Here is a 14,330-nt window from a genome sequence, read left to right as displayed (position 1 = left end):
TCGGCGTGGAGAACCGTGCAGTGTCCCCGGGGATTCATAAAACAACTGAAAAGCATTTCAGGTGTTTACTTGAAGCCATACCTATAACCATAAAATTGGGCATAAATCAAATTTTATAAATCATATCATTTAAATGCATGAAGGAAGTTGGCTCCAGGGGCGTCCAAGTGCATATCGTTATGCAAAGTCAATAAAAACACCCTAATTTAGCTTGGTTACAGAACACGGGGAATGTAATGAACGGAGATCTGGGCTTTGCACTGGAATGTAACGATCGTGAACCTAAAGGTACCCTTGGCCTTCTCGCTGCAGCAAGCAACGCTGTTTCATCTGCCAAACACAGGGCCTGTTCCGAAAGTCTCACCTCCTAGGTACGCGGTTCAGGGAATCTGGGTTTTCACGGACCTTCCTCATTAAAACAAAGTGTATATGGGAGGAGAGAGTACTAAAGCTTCCCCTAGAATGGAATAAAGACCCAAAAAACAAAACATTGCCCATGGTCTGAGCCAGATCCCGAAAGCTTGCGTAAAAAGAGGCGGGTGAGGACCTAAGGGCCCAGCTGGCTACTCCCAGACTTAATCTAATGAACTGTGTTAAGGCACTGAGGTTTGCAGCCGTAGAGGGACGGAAAGGGGAAAGGTGTCCTGCATTGTGCAGCTAGCAGGGAAGGATAAAGCATATTTAAGTGAAAGTTTTAAAGACAATGAACGACAAGGGCCAAAACGAGGCTCCTTGTTCTCTGCTACTCCACGGGGAGCCGTCCTGCCTCCTCCAAGGGGAACGGAGACCCAGGACAGCTGGGTTTGATTCCAGAGTCGGCCGTGTTTCCAGACCAGGGGATGTCACCTCTCCTTACCTAACATCAGGGACGCACACGTGGTAGGGGTTACAGACCCCAAGGTGTGAGGCCTTGGAGGATCTCAGAAACTTTCAGCTGCAATACAGAACACGACTGTGATCAAAGCAGATGAACTATAACTTAGGGAATTAACATCAACAAGGATATGAATGCTAAGACAAGCAGGCTTCCCTCAAAAGTACATGTTTGCGGTCTGCACTTCCCGCCATACCAAGGACTTCTGTCCTCCTGTTCACACTGTGCAGGCTAAGGACCGCCAAGCCCTCCTCCTCCTCACTCCCACTTCTCCACCCTTCAAAAGGCAAACCGGCTTCTTCCCTGCAGGAATGAATGCAAACACCGCAGTGATCCAAAGGAAACGTTGGCCTTGTCCTTTGCCGCCCATCCCCCTTGACTTTTTCTGTCTCTTATCTCCACTCATTTTTGGGGACGTTTCTGCAAGCTCTCCACAGGGCTGGAGAAGCGATGCGTCTCTTGCAAGAGTACCAATGGAAGCCTGTCTAGAACAGTCTCAGGGAGCTCTGCTTTTTTGCATTGAACCCCTATAGCCTGGGGCGCCTGGGTGGCTGGTCCGGGTCTGCCTTCAGCTCAGGTCATGATCCCAGGGTCCAGGGATCAAGCCCCACATGGAGCCCCACATGGAGCCCCACATGGAACCCCACATGGAGCCCCAGGTCTGGGCTCCTTGCTCAGCAGGGAGCCTGCTTTTCCCTCTGCCTGCCACTCCCCCTCCCTGTGTGCACGCTCGCACGCTCTCTCTCTCTCTCAAATAAATAAAAGAAAGTCTTTTAAAGAAAAAAAGAAAATAAAAACTGCTTAGAAGGGAAAATTCTACCTCTCTTCCCAGCTGTCCCAAGGTCCTGTGGAGTTCAACTCTGCACTTGTCCACGACTTGAGAATTTTTCCATTGATTCTCACCTATACACTAGTGTGGGAATGTCTTCCGGAGAGGAGAAGAAAAAAGAAACTGATGTGTATGAAAATCAACTACCTTTTAATTAAGCTGAAATTTCAGAAACGCAACACTTTTCAAAACCGTAATGATCAGTTCACAGGACGGGGAGCAACATTCTACCCCAACCCAGGGCACTGAATATTTTCACTTTCGCATTTAAATACAGAGATTTAGCCTCATCTAAAGGCTCTGCTCCCCCATGACCATCTGAAATAAATGCAAAGAGAAAATGCTCTAGTCCTCCTGCACTGCAAATCAAGTTCAAAATAAACAAATAAATAAATAACCAACCCTGTTTACATGATGCCCTAGAACCGCTCTGAAAACTTGATCTCCTTATCAAGAAAATACAGATAACAGCACTCACCTGTAAAGATTAAGCAAGCTAACACATTTAAAATGTTAGGCGTAGTGTCTCACGTGGAATAAATAATCAATATACAATAATTACAGTTTCAAGATAAGGCAAGACTTGGATTCACATCCTCACTCTCTCTCTTGCCCTAACTTGCTGCCAAGTTACTCAGGCTCTCTAAGGCCTCAGTCTCTTCTGTAAAATGGGGTGATATTCCCATAAAATAGAGGATACATAAATACAAAGCAGTAAGTACAGGGGCTGGAGAACAGTCCATGCTCAAATAAGTAATTATTTTTATTTTTAACATCACCTTCAGTAAACCGCTAGTTCATAATCTTATTAATTCCACAATCCTTTCATCGTTAATCCCCGGACCTACATGATCCAAACGTCCAGTATTTTATATGAGCACTTATTTAAATTAAGTTTAAAAAGAGACTCGGAGGAAACTTGGAATTACAGATTCTTGTATTATACCTTAAAGTGATGCGATTTATACCTCAGTTTTAACTGAAACGGAAAAACAAACTTGTTAAATTTAGGAGAAAGCAGACATGGTATACCTTAGTAACTTTTTATAAGACTTTTGTTGGGGGTGCCTGGCTGACTCAGCCAGTAAAGCAAGGGACCCTTAATCTCAGGGTCGTGAGTCTAAGCCCCAGGTTGGGCATAGAGATTACTTAAAAATATTAAAAAAAAATAATAATAAAATATTTTTTCCTCATCTAATAAAACTTCAGGAGGGGAAAAATCACAGGATAAAATCTGCCCTATCTTCCCCTGTCCCACCAGCACCAGAACGGTCTCTCATTAGCCCTACTCTACAGATACCACCATACGCTCTCAGAAGCATTGTATCTACCCAATGTGTCATTCTCCTTAAAAGAAAATCAAAAAGAATGAAACAGAAAAGCACAATGGATTCTTTGTTTAATCACTGTCAATGACATCTATCTTCTCACAAGGATAGAAACCTTAGTGACAAAAAGAAATAAAACTTTTTGATTAGCAAATGTCATCCTTTCAAAACACAAGGGACCTAACGATCGGTATATGGTGAAACATAATCATTTGTTTATTATGTTATGTTAGTCATCATACAGTACATTGTTAGTTTTTGATGCAGTGTTCCATGATTTTAAAATTCACTAGGGGCTAACCAGATGGGGGTGTGATCCTGGCATCTTTTCATCAGAGCACTGCTGACAAGATCCCGCCAAACGGATCCTTCAAAACCTCGTTCAGTGACTTTCTATGAATCCTGTAACATCCCTTGTTCTACTGCAAGCTCTAACCCAAATACCTTCCCTTATTTACAATATACAGTCCTGTCTCATTTACACTGACTTCAACATGGCCCACTCTCGTTTTAGCCAACAAGATCATGTCTCTTTGGAGTTATCTAGGACATGTCTAGTCTTAGAGAGAGAGGAAGTGCCACTGGCTTACACACAGGTTTGATCTCTAGGTCCACTGACACATGGGTCTGTTTTTCTTTAGTAAAGTACACTACTGTAAATAAATTTTTCTCCTCCTTAAGATTTTAATAACTATTTTCTTTTCCCTAACTTACTTTATTGTAAGGATACAGTGTATAGTAGAAGTATAAAATATGTATGAGTCAACGGTTCACAGTATTGGTAAGGCGTCTGGTCAACGGCAGGCTATTAGTAATTATGCTTTCGGAAGTCAAGTGACACAAAGATTTTCCACTGGGGGGGGTGGGGAGAGCTGTTGCCCCTCGGCCCTACATTGTTGAAGGGTCAACGGTACTATCTAACAGCCCAATTTAAAGAGCAGGAATGGGGACACCTGGGGGGCTCAGTTGGTTAAGCAAGCATCTGCCTTCAGCTCAGGTCATGATCCCCAGGTCCTGGGATCGAGTCCCACACTGGGCACCTTACTCAGTGGGAAGCCTGTTTCTCCCTCTGCCTGCTGCTCCCCTGGTTTTGCTCGCTCACACTCTCTCCCTGACAAATAAATAAATAATTTTTTAAAAATAAAATTAAATAAATAAATAAAGGGCAGGAATGGTAAATGCAACATCAGACCTAGTTCTTTTACTCCCTAGGCTACCAGGAGGCTGCAGTCATCTACCCACACTGTAAATACTAGTGGAATGAGGTCCCAGCACTCACACTGTCTGCAATGGTGGGGTACGGAGGGTTATGTGGAACAGTCCCTTTTAGTCTTAGGAATTCCTAAAGCATCCTTGAATCAGGTACTTCTTCATGACTTCTATTCAAAACCACAATGCCCTCGCCCAGCCCACAATACTATCAAGATTATATATGAAGCCTGGGGCACCCGGGTGGCTCAGATGCCAACTCTTGGTTTTGGCTCAGGTCATGATGTCAGGGCCCTGGGATCAAATTCCGCTGAGCAAGGAGTCTGCTTGAAATTCTCTCTCCCTCTCCTTCTGCCCCTCCTATTCATAGTCTCTTTCTCTCTCTAAAATAAATAAATAAATCTTTTTTTTTTTTTAAGTTAACTGATTATATATGAAGGTTACACTTGTGTGTATGTCCATCTCTACACCTCCCCTTTTCCAGGGCATGAGTGAAGCCTGGCCCCACGTGCAGCCTCTTTCCCTCAACAGTGTCAGCCCTTGACCCCTGCAGAGGGAACTAGAACCCACCAAACGTCTTCTTGAGCCACAGTCCCAAGGCCTGTCGTGCTTTCACTGTACTTTACAGGCAGGGGCCTGAAAGATGAATCGTTTGAGCATGCCTACCAAGATGTGTTGAATCACTGCTCTTTTCCCCCAAAGAGAAGCATGGAGATCGGAGTGAGACTCCAGTCCGATGCACGTAAGGGAGCTGAAGCTCAGAAAAATGCTCTAAGTGGTCCAAGGCCACACGGCTAGATAGAAATATCTCCGAAGGAGAACCCAGACCTCCTGATTCTGTCCTCTCTTCTGCCACAAAATCCGGTGGTTAGATCCTGAATGCCCAGGTTGGTTTGTTATGACAAGCAAAATTTCCCTAATTTTTTCTCCATATTTGTAAAACAGGGGCAATATGTTTGTACTGGGGCAATGCAGATGTAAAAACAATTAGGAAAAAAAACACAAAATGTGCCTTGAACTATATATCCTGATTTCATTTTGGTACAAGAACCTTTTACAAGCTCTTCTTTCCGACCACTATACTGTTAGGTAGACTCCGAAAGTTCCACTAGTAAAATAACTATCAGAAAAGGTCCAAACCTAGAACCCTAGAATTGGAGGTCATTCAAATCCCCACAGTACACCATTTTGTACAAATTATTAAGGAGGAGGAGGACAACAAAGAGGAGGAAAGGGAGAAGAACTCTTCTACTCTGATACCCTGACAAAACCTCTTTGCTCTCAGTATAGGCCCTCCAGAGCGTGACTTCCATTTCAAGGGTTCTGTCACCCCAAAAGCACCCTGTACCAATGAAATGGAACCCTCATCCGCTTACTGCTCAGAGCATTGTTTCCAACACAGATGTGGCAAGTCCTTCGTGGGCACCAGTTCTTGGAGAAAAGTGAACAAGGTCATCTCGGCCAGAGCAGGCAGAAATGAGATTTGATAAACATCCCCTACTCCCAGGACAGCAAAGGGAGGGTCTTATGACAGGGAACAGAGAGTCTAATTCTGAGATCATTCAGGCTCTCCTCCTTCTTTCGGAACCTATTCTGCTTTATTTGTTTGTTTGTAAGCAAGAATCATGAACCTATGTATTGATACCTAGCAAAGTTTAAAAAAAAAAAACAGAAACAGAAAGAAAACAAAAAACCTATCCATGGTTTCTGCAAGAAAACACTAAGAGGAAAAGCTCTCTCAGATCAATGAGTCCCATCATTAGTGAAATTCAGGTCCCAGCAGGGTGGCCTGTTGGAGGTTCAAGGTGCTGGAAGCCTGATGGGAAATACTCACTTCTCGGCCTGGCAGTTCTCAGCCCGCACTTCTAGAAAAACACACATCAACACAGGGTCGCTGGGTGCACGCTTCCCTAGACTGGGGGCTCCTGGATCAATCGCCCTGCCACCGCGCAGTGGTTTACACCGCCGGGAGAATGGGTCCTTCGCACCGTCCAAACTTTGGTGGGGAGTGGAGGGTTTCTGGCGTGCGTGGGTGTGCCCCTCCCCCCTTTCAGGCGGGCGGCCTGGTCCCAGCTCCCAGCTAAGATAAGGATCTGAGACAATTATTTATGGAAGGGAGGAAGCAGCGTGTGTGCCGATTTAATGCTTACTAGGGGGAAAGTAGCAATCTCCTATCGCAAAGAAGGGCCTGGCCAATTCCTTCTGGCCACCAAGGCCTCTCCCTTCCCCCTTTGTACCCGCTCAACCTCTCTCCCCACCCCCAGCGGCCTCCCCAGAAAGCGGTGACCAATTTAAGCGGGTTTTCGCGTTTTCTCCGACCTGGTGAAACCTGGATCCGCTGGCTTGGTGTAGACACGCGAATCGGTCTCCCAGGTCCCTTGGCGTCGGTGGGAGGGCGGAGGGGTGAAGGAAAGCGGAGGGCAGCGGCGATGGATGCGGATTCAGGCAGGGTCTGCCCTGGTCGAAAGCGGTTGCCCACCCGTGGGCTCGGATCCGCAGCGGCCGCGCCGCTGGAGCCGACAAAACGCGGTGCGGGGCGGATGCTCTCCGGAGCCCCAAACCCTCCAACGCGCCCGCGGGGTCCGGGAACTCAGAGGAGGGGGCGCTGGGGTGATGAGCGCTGACTACCGCACCGAAAGGAGAACGAGCTTCCGTAGGAACAGAGCCTGGCGCCCTGCTCTTCCCGGAATCCCACCCAACTCTAGAAACCCAAAGATCCCGAAAATTCCGAAAGCGAAACTGCAGGCGGGTCTCCAGAAGTTTGGGGACGGTCTCCCAGGCTTCCCGGCGCCGGCTCTGCACTCCGGACACCACCGATGCCGTCAAGGCCGAGCGCCCCTGGGCGGCGATCGCTGCGCACCGCCACCTTCCGCGTCCCCGGGGCACCTCCCTCGGCTTTTTACGCGGAAAGGGCCCCGGCCCCGAGCCGCAGCCCCGGTTCCGGGGCGGTGGTCTGCCGGGCTCCTGCCGCGTCTCGGTTCCGCCCCCGACCCCCCCCCACACACACACCTCCCGTTCCTTCCTACAGGAAAGGGAAACTGGGACCCTGCGAGAATCCTGAGGAATGTTCTTTGTAATCGGTTATATATTCGCTTCCACGGCACGGCTCGGTGCAAAATCGCGGGTTTCGGGGCGTTAGAGTGAATTGTGCGCTTGTCAGCGGCGACGTCAGGAGGACGAGGGGAGGGGTTCCCGGCTGAAACTGCAGTTTACAAGCACAGAGCCATTTTAGGCTGGTTTCCACTCCAGCGAAGCCCACGGGAGAGCTGTCCCTGGAGGACCCGCGGCCAGCGCACGCCGCCAGGGCCGGGGACGCCCCGCGCGCTGCGCCCCGGGGGCCAAGCCGGTCTCGGCCACAGCGTAGCGATCTCTCAGCCCCGCCGCCCAGGTGGGAAGGAAAATCTGACGCGGGGTCTCCAATCCTAGGGTCGCTTCCCCTGCGCCCCCACCCGCGGGACACTGCGAGAGACAGGCCTCTCCGGCAGCGCGGCGTCCCCTTAGGGGGAGAGGACCAGCTGACCCTACGGATCTCCCCCTCTAGGCCCCTGTAAATGCCTGCAGACCCCGTTGCTGCGCTAACCACAGACCTAGCCAACGCGCTATCTGTTTAACCCTGAGATTTAAACACCTCTCGCGCACTGGGCCGAGGAGCCATGAGGTTCGCCGGCCCCGATAAGGTCCCCAGGACCGGCCCTCGCCAGGGCCGCGGGCGGGGGCGCACAGCCGCCGCACGGCCCCCTGTCCCCTGGGTCCCTCCCGCGCGACCTCCGCTCGGCAGATGCGTCCTGGCCACTGGCGACCCCTGTTGGAGATCCCCGTTCCTAGCTTAGGAAGCTCGGGTTTGCTAGCTTCCCCTCCACTTCCCCTTCCAGGCTCCGACTTTGCCCCCAAACTCCAGTCGCAGACCCTCCGGGCCCCAGAAGCCGGCCTTTCCCGGGCACCCCCGAAACCCCCAGGCCACGGCGCCGCCCCTCGCCTGTCACGGCCGGAGGACGCCGCACTCAGATCCAGCCTTCTCCAGCTGGACCTAAGCAAGGGCCACTTTCTTCCGAGAACACGTCTCCCATCCCCCACCCTCCCTAGAGCTCAACTCCAAAAGCAACTCCTCGCTTCCACCCTACCCACTTTGCCGCCGAGGTCCGCGCGCCCGCACCTCTCGGCCGCGCTGCTCTCATCGTCCCCAAGCCTCGGCCGCGAGGCCCCCACCGCCAAGCGCGGCGTGCCCCCAGCACACCCAAACCCCACGGGCGCCTGCAGCCCGACCGCACCCAACACCCCGACACTTAGTCCCTCACTCGGGGCTTCACCCGCACAGAACCCAGCATCCAGGGAGGGCTCCTCTCGAGAACGCCGAAATAAGTCATTGCCTCTGCCCTCATGTATTCTGCACCACGTGTCAGCAGTTTGTCACGTCAAATCGGGTTAGTCTGGCTCCAAGACGCACACACACATTCGGGGCGTATGTCTTTGACACCCCCCAATTGCACATGCCGGGATGCACACCGATGCAAAAGCACACGCAGCAGTTGTGTTCGGCTGCCCCAGTCTGGGCCAGCGGCACCCCTTTCCCCCCTAGCAATGGACTGGACACGCAGACTCCAAACACGGAAAAAACTAGGGCAGCTCCTTCTGTCTCCTTTTTCCCACTTAATTCGCTAAAACAGCTCCCGGAGTAGCCAAAGAGAGTCGAAACTAAAGCACCGCAACTCCGGTTGGGTTTTTTCCCACCTCAAAACCTTTTTTTTTTTTTCAGTTTTTAAAAGCCACCTTAGCCCGCCATATTGAAACGGACACGGTTTCCAAACACTCCTTTCCCCGCACTTGCGGCGCTTCCAAGAAAACGCAAGTCGGGCTCGGGCTCTGGACGTGCGTCCGGCCCCCGCGAACCCTCCGCTTCCCACCCCCCGGGCTCCCCCGGCCCCGCTTCTGCTCCTCCCGCCGCCCCGGGCCAAAATCAATAAATATATCTAAGCGGTTCCTACAGTTGTTTTCTTTCGTTCTTTTTTTTTTTTTTTTTGGCGGATTTTTACCAACACACACACACGTTTAAAAATAAAACTCCAAAGCTAGATCGGATGAGCAATTTTGAAAGGAGGTCACATGAGAGTAGACAACAGGAAAGCCCCAAGTGACAGGATATTACTTTAAAGAGAAAAAAAAAGAAGAAGAAGAAGAACAAAAAGACCATCCATGCCGGAGCACGCTCCGAAAACTCCTCCTGACAATTTCATCTCGGCTGCACAGGCACGTATTTCCAAGGGGGCGACTCCGAATGCGTAAACGGTTTTCAACACGCTTGATGGCGGGTCTCCAGTCCTCACCCTACCGTTTTCCCCCTCCCCGCCCCCAACACACACCAAAAAAAAAAAAAAAGAAGAAGAAGAAGAAGAAAGAGACCCCGACGAGGAAGCGACCGCGGAGCGCGGGGTGGCCAGGGCGGCGGCGTCGCCGAAATGGGGAAGGTGGGCGGCGGGAGGGGACAGCCGGCACCCGGGGAGGAGGACACTTGGCAACTACGCACGGCCTCCCGCGAGGCCGGGCTCTTCAAAGCCGCGGGGCGACGCGGCTGGAAGGGGACGGGGGCAGCAAAAATGACAACCCGGGAGCGCGGAGCGGAGTTTGGGGCTGTGCTCCGGCGCGGCCGCGCTGCCCTCTCGCCGAGCCCTCCCGCCGCACCCCCTCCTCCAGCCTCCCACGCCCGGGCGGGCCCGAGCCTCCCTCGTCCCCGAAGCTGGGCGAAGAGCGGCTGCCCGGCGGGGGCACTCAACCTGCGGGCCGGAGGTCTGCTCGCCCGGCGGGCTGGGCGCGGGGACAGCGGCCGGCGCGGCGTCCTACCTGGTAAACTTCGCGCTCCCCTCGGAGGGGACCCAGGCCCCGGGCGCCGCCGGGCTGGGGTGGGGGCGCCGTTCTCGCTCGCCCGCCCGCGCCGCCTCGCCCCGGCTCGCGCCGCCTCGCTCGCTCCCCGCCCGCCGCCTCCCTCGCGCGCCCGCTCCGCTCCTCCGACTCCCACTACAGCCTCCTTCCAATATGGCATCCTCGCTGTGCGCATGCCCGGCACTCTTTTTTAAGATTATTATTTCGTGCGTGCGGCGAACTCCGGCAACGACCTTCTCCGGCGCTCGCGGAACGGCTCCAGCCCAGGAGCCCGCGGGACGCTCGCGACTCCCTCCTCCGCCCCGCCGCGACGCCCCAGCGCCTGGGCACCCCCCGCTCCCCAAACACACACACACACACAGGCACACTCACTCGGGCACACGCACACACACACGGGCACATCGCACGCTCACACGGTCCCCTCCCCGCCCCGCTCCCCGCCCCCTCCCCTTCGGCTCCCTCCGTACACGATCTGCACAAAGTTCGCGGCACGGGCGTTTCCGCAAACCCCTCTGCAGGGGAATCTGGGCAAACTCCGCGTCTCCCCCGACACTCTGTGTTCTGGGTCTGCAGCCCCCCGGGGGACCTAGTGCCCAAACTTGCGCTTTATCCGCCGGTGGCTGGTTTGCCGCGGAGAGAAATGCAATCCGGGCCGCCGCCTCGGCCCCGCCCACGCCCCCCCCCGCCCCCCGGGGAATTAAATGGAACCTTTTCTACGGAGATTCGGACTTTTCCAGGTCCCCTAGGGAAGGCGGGAGAGGGCCGCGGGGGGAGAGGTTTTTCTGGGAAGGGTGCCTCTAGGGGGAGGAAATTAAGTTGGGGCTGCTCGGGCGAGCTTGCCGCTGCGATCTGCCTGGCCCGGGCAGGACGCAGGTAACGAGGGTCGCCAAGGCGTCTCCTGGGGCGGTGCCCGGGCCTGGGCGCCCTAAGAGGGCACCTGGCCGGGGCCGGCTATGGTACGGCGGGAAAAAAAACTCCCTCCCGGGGTGGGGGGGAAACGTGGCCCTCGGCGACTGTTGGAGCGAAAGGGAGGCCACGCCGCCGGGTGCAGGGCAGGGTTACCCGCCGGCGCGTTTGGGCACGCTGGCACCTTGCCCAGGGCGTGGGAGGGGGGGAGGCCGAGAGGACCTTCCGGGGCCTACGGCGCAGTGGCTAAGCAGAGAACGCACGAAACGTCCCCAGATCAGAAAAGCTGGCGACGCCCTACTGAGAAAGACCGAGAACTTACAAAGGTGGGCCTCTCTGTACTGAGGAGCGAGGAGATGCTGGTCGGGGGCAGCAGTTCATTTCCCAGGAAACTAGGGATACGGACACGTTTGGTCAGGGGGGTTGTACTATAGCCACAGGGTGTAAAATTCCCCCCGAGTCTCTCAATTTTGTGTCCATCTCCTTCCTACGAACCCCTCTTGCCGTGCCCTTCCTCTGGCTCAGGGGGTCGGGAGGACAGCCCGGTCCCGAGCCTCCTGCGCTCTCGCGACTCCACCCGCCTTCCCCGGGCCTGCCACCCTAAGTGCATCCCCCAAGGCCCCGGGGAGCTCCGGCAAGGGAGGTCCCCAAGAAGAGGTGGGCGCTCCGAATGGACAGGGACAGTGCGGGGGCCTGGGATAGAGTCCAGGGATCAGAGTCCGACCGCGCGCGGGATCCGCGGGGTCCTGACCTGATGGGTCCTCTCCCCGACAGCGGGGACCGAGCTTGTCTACAAGATCCGCAGGAGGGACATGCCGAGAAGTGGCTCTCGCCAAGCCACGAGGTGGGGGGTGTCCCTCCACTGAAGAGGTCCCTGGAGCTCGGAGATGCCCGGCGGGCGTTGGCCCCAGTGAGGCCCAGCGCACGTCCAGTATGGGGAAATGGGATTTCCTTACACCTCGGAGAGCGCTCTCAGAGGTGACCTCTTCCGTCCTGTCACACCTCTTTGAGGCGCCACCTGAGACCCAGGGAGGTTAGACGACTCACACAGTTCAAACTCCATCCCGAGTTTGCATCCCCTCCAGCTTTCCGGTCCCCTCCTCTTGGGAACATCAAGCTGGAACCCCTAGCTCCTTCACGGCAGGTCCCTGAAGGCAGGGAGTCCTCCAACCAACCGCACCCAGTCCCTGCACATTAACCCTTTCACCCGCATCCCCGAACTGCCTCCCTCTGTGCCGTGAAACAGCTCCACATGGAGTCAGATGGGCGCACAGAGGCTCGGAGGAATCCAGAATGTGGCCTCCGGTCAATCTCCCGGGATCTTCTCGCACGTGTTCTTCACCCAGGTCACCTCGCTCCTTCAACACAGTCTGGATGGGAGGGAAGGAAACCGGGGACCATCCCATGCCAAGAGGATTTGCACCGCTGGAGACGCAACCCCTGCGCCTTTCTCCTGGACGGGGTCACCAGGCACTGCCCAACGCCGAGCGCGCGGCAGCAGGAGGGCCATGAATGCCGATCCCCTCCTCCAACCAGCCCGGCTCCTGCCTCCAGCGCTGCGGTACCTTGGCTGCTGGGGGCCCCCGGGGGGAGGCGGGCGGTTACGCCCCTCGCGTGAGCCTCGGGGACCCGCGGCCTCGCCAAATCCGAGGGAGGCCACAGAGGACCGCTCCCTACGCAGGACTTCCGGACCGCCCCTGTGTACGGGGAGAAGCGTGTTCCCTCTCTACGAGCTGTGGCGACGTGAGCTGCCGCCAGACCACTGCGACTTCAGGCTTGTTTACCAGGTTGAAGTCATTATCGTGCTCGGAACGTTATTTCATCTAAAAAAAAAAAAATCCAATGCAAAAGAACATCTAATCCCTCACTCGATGACCTTACCTTACAGTTCCTCTAGAGTACTGGACTCTGTGTTTTGGGTACTCAGACCCCTTTGTAACTTTGCCCTTGTGACTACAAACAGTGCAGGGGGTCCATTAGGGGTACCTATCCTGATGAAGGAAACAGTCATGAAAGCCACAATGCACAGTGGCTATCGCATTGTTATCACAAAGACTCTCAGCGTGGTCTACGTGGAATTTCTCCAAGTCCCACTTTCGCATTGCTTTTTCCACTGATTTCTGGAAAGGGCCATGGCTTTCCATTTTGCTTCCTGCCTCCACTCTCCTGTATCCAAGGACGCCAATGAGGCCAATGAAAATGGGCTGGAAGACCCCGTGAGGCAATTAAAGTGGCCCCTTCATCCCCCTCCAAAACCTTCCAACTTCCATTTTTATTTCAAAGCCAGACACTTGGGGGATATGGGTATCCAGATGTAGAATCCACCCTAAATCAGTTAAAGATGAAGGGTGAAAAAATCCAGCAGAGTTAACCAAGGATAAAACCTGGTAAAAATCATGAATGTTTCCAAGTCATGATACTCTCCAACCCAGAGAAATTTAACCATGTAAATCTCATGACTAACCACACAAGATTTCTCTATATATTATTCACATTTTCTGAAAATCCTGGCAAAAAGAAACTTCTGATCACACGGATTGGCCATCACTGTTATTTCATTCCTAAGCAACGGCTAAACCATGAAATACGTGACTTCTAAAATCCACACACATCCCAGTTACGCTTCCTAAGGACTGTGGAATTCTTTCATATGGATGAGGCTTAAATTATACAAAATATTAAAATTATATTTGTTAATTGGAAAATATGTAGATGTTATTTCCATTTCCTTGATGATACAGCACAAATTAGGAATAAAAAATAACAGTTGAGGAGTTTCTCTCTCACATACTGTGGGTTCCTAAAGTATTATTCCGCAAAAATTATTGCTGAAGAGCTAAAAATTATATGCATATTTTTAAACTTTATCTATGTACGCTATCTGTGATTACTTAAATCGTGCTTCAGTCTTCACACCAAGAAAAATATTGGTCCGTTTGCTCACAATTATTTTGTGATTAAGTTGTCATTTCCCACTGAGAAAAGGAAATGCCCTAGGAGCCCCTGGATGGCTCAGCTGGTTAAATGATTGGCTTGGTTTCCGCTCAGGTTGGGATCTCAGGGTCACGGGATGGAGCCCTGCTTTGGGTTCCTTGTGGAGTCTGCTTTAGATTCTCTCTCTCCCTCTGCCCCTCCCGTACATGCTCTCTCGCTCTCCCTCTCTCTCTCTAATAAGTGAATAAATCTTCTAAAAAAGAACAAAGAAAAGCAAATGCCCTAAAGAAGCCGACCATTATGCTATCTTAACAGAGCAAATCTCTAAAGAAATAATAAACATACTATCTTAACACAAAAACAGGAGAGGGGGAAA

General features: G+C 53.0%; 1 protein-coding gene across 1 annotated transcript in view; it reads right to left on the bottom strand.

Annotated features, from left to right (window-relative positions):
• Nucleotides 1-10,171, bottom strand: part of SFMBT2 (Scm like with four mbt domains 2) — a 225,793-nt gene extending 215,622 nt beyond the window's left edge. Inside the window, exon 1 of the mRNA XM_080812563.1 lies at nucleotides 10,076-10,171. The gene's annotated coding sequence lies outside the window, so the exon portion shown is untranslated. The remainder of the gene's footprint in view (nucleotides 1-10,075) is intronic.
• Nucleotides 10,172-14,330: the final 4,159 nt, after the last annotated feature.

This window comes from Martes martes (genome assembly GCF_963455335.1).
Source record: "Martes martes genome assembly, chromosome: 8".
Lineage (NCBI taxonomy): Eukaryota > Metazoa > Chordata > Mammalia > Carnivora > Mustelidae > Martes > Martes martes.
The sequence above is the reverse complement of the archived record's forward strand: the minus strand, read 5'-3'. Positions and strand labels throughout refer to the sequence as shown.